Source organism: Pteropus vampyrus, unplaced genomic scaffold (genome assembly GCF_000151845.1).
Source record: "Pteropus vampyrus isolate Shadow unplaced genomic scaffold, Pvam_2.0 Scaffold572, whole genome shotgun sequence".
Classification (NCBI taxonomy): Eukaryota; Metazoa; Chordata; class Mammalia; order Chiroptera; family Pteropodidae; genus Pteropus; species Pteropus vampyrus.
The window spans coordinates 1,647,392-1,649,890 of record NW_011889353.1 but is presented as its reverse complement, the minus strand read 5'-3'; positions in this window follow the sequence as shown (position 1 = coordinate 1,649,890).

Below are 2,499 nucleotides of genomic sequence, written 5' to 3'. Positions count from 1 at the left end.
AGGAAGGAAGGAAGGAAGAAAAGAACGAAAGAAAGAACCAAGCTTGGACCAAGGACTACAGTTAATAATAAGAGGAAGAATCCTAGTTTTTCCATCTCTAATTTCTATGATTGTGCAAATCTAAATTAAAAACATTGAGAATATTTAAAAATAATAAAAAATAAATAAATAAATAAATAAATAAATAAATAAATAAATAAATAAATAAATAGAATGTAATTCATCTAAATGTTCACCTTTTCCAGGAAATCGAGAATTAACTTTTATCTTTACTTATATATTTATCATTTCTGCCTTTTGTTATCAATCTTATTAATATTGCAGAGTTATTTTTTTTATAGTTTGCTTTTTTCATCTGAAAATGTCTTTTTCCCCTTTTGAAGGTTACTTTGATTTCTGCGTTGAAAGTCATTTTTCTTTGAGCACTTTATGTAATTTAATTATCTTCTCGTCTCCGTGTTTCTGATGTGACATTAGCCATTGTTTATTTACTGTTTCTGTTTGCAAGCTATCATTTTTTTTTTACCTCATTACTTTTAAGATGTTATCCCTGGTTTTCAGCAATGTGACTAGCATGTGTCTAGGTTATAGGTATGCTTCTCTTTCTATTTGTCCTACTCTGGTTTCACTGAATTTCTCAGTTTATAAGCCAATGCTTTGTATAATTTTGGAATTTTTTTGGCCATACTTTTTAAAAATAACTTTTCTGGCCCATTACAATTCTTTTGTTTTGGGATTTCAGTTACATGAAGTGTGTCACCCAGATCACTGAGTTTCTATTAATTTTCAAGCCTTTACTCTCTGTTCAGATCGGATGCCCACTTCAGCTGTCTTTGAGCTTATTGAGTAAATTTTTCAATTTAGTTACTATAAAAACTTGAGATTTTCCATTTATATGTTTGTTATATTTCTATTTCCCTACCATAATTCCTTAATACCTCTCATTAAGGCCACATTTCCCTTGTAATCCTTGAACATGTTTGTAGTAGTTGTTTTACATACTTCATCTGATAATTAATTACCTAGGCCTTTTCGAGATCAGTTTCTATTGACTGCTATTTTTCTTTGCTGTTAGTCATATTTTCCTGTTTCTTTGCATATCCAGTAATCTTTTATTGTAAACAAGACATAGAGGATGATATGCCGTAGGGACTCTAAATTGGATCATATCCCTTTGAAAAGGTCTGCTTTGTTGTTTTTTTTTTGGGGGGGGGGTGAGATGTTTTCTTAGCAGTAAGTTCATTTACATACAATTACATTGCATTTGCATAGGTTTGTTTTTATACTCTGCTAAGATGGATCGTTAGGAACTCCAAGGTGTTTCTTAAGACCCTCTACATTGGATATATGCAAATTCCAAACTCTGTTTTCCCTTGTTCAGACTAGTTTTTAAACTTTGTTAATGTAGGTCTAGAGTAGGAGTTACATTGGGATGTGATTCTTGCACCTAAGTTATGGCCTTTCTGGTGTCTCAATTTTATCCCTGAAGTTTTTCTGAAGTTTCTTCATTCTACTTGGGCTGGAATTTTATCCCCTACCTTTGGTTGACCTCTAATATGTTTACTTGACTCTCAATCTCATATCGACTAGACTTTGGTAATCCTTGCAAAATCTTTCATTGTATATGCCCAGCTCAATTCTTGGTCAAAGATTTGTAGGGATCTTGCAAACAGACTTGTAGTTCCCTCCTTATTTGCATCTTTTTTCTTTCTAATATCCTTCCCTGCAGATTGTAGCTGTTTTGACAGCCCCAAACTCTGAAATATGCCTCTATAGATCAGTGTTGGCCAGACCAACATACATTTACCATTTGTGATCTTCTAGTTTAGGGAGAGGTATCTTGACTATAAATATTGGGAGAAGAAGTTCATAACTGTCTAGGCGGTATGCGAAGTCTCCAGTTTGATTGTTGTGGGAGATATTCTCAGTAAAAGTTCTTAGTTGGCTAAAAGTATCCAGATATAAATCCATCTTAAAAATTGCATTATATGGTAGAAAATTTCAAGTTACTTCATCAATATGGCATTCTCAACAGTTTTCAGGCTGTTCCCTAGTCAATCCTGAGCTCTCCTTCAGTGCCGGCCACAAGCTCTAACTCATTCATCCACTTGGCACATAATAATGAAGTTGAAGATAGCAACTAGCTCAGTAGTCCCTAGAAGGCTGTGTAAACAAATGTAGTATGATGGTACCCATGGGTACCTTACCAGTCTTCTTCAGGGCCTTGTCTCTACAGCCAGGAATTGGAATTTGACTGAGAAGAGAGGAAAATGAGACAGAAGGCACTGCTTCTTCTTAACATATGCTGAGATGGAAACTGAAAGACAGCTTTGATTTTTAGGTTCTATCTTCCTTTGGATCTACCTTCACTGTGCTATTTCTGGCAAGCATGGCTCTTAAAGACACTCATCCTCCATGAATGTCCCTCTTCCCCAGTCCTAGCAACAGTGAGCATGAAAGAAACCCCCACAACCAAGAATATCTAGTCGTATAGGAGGT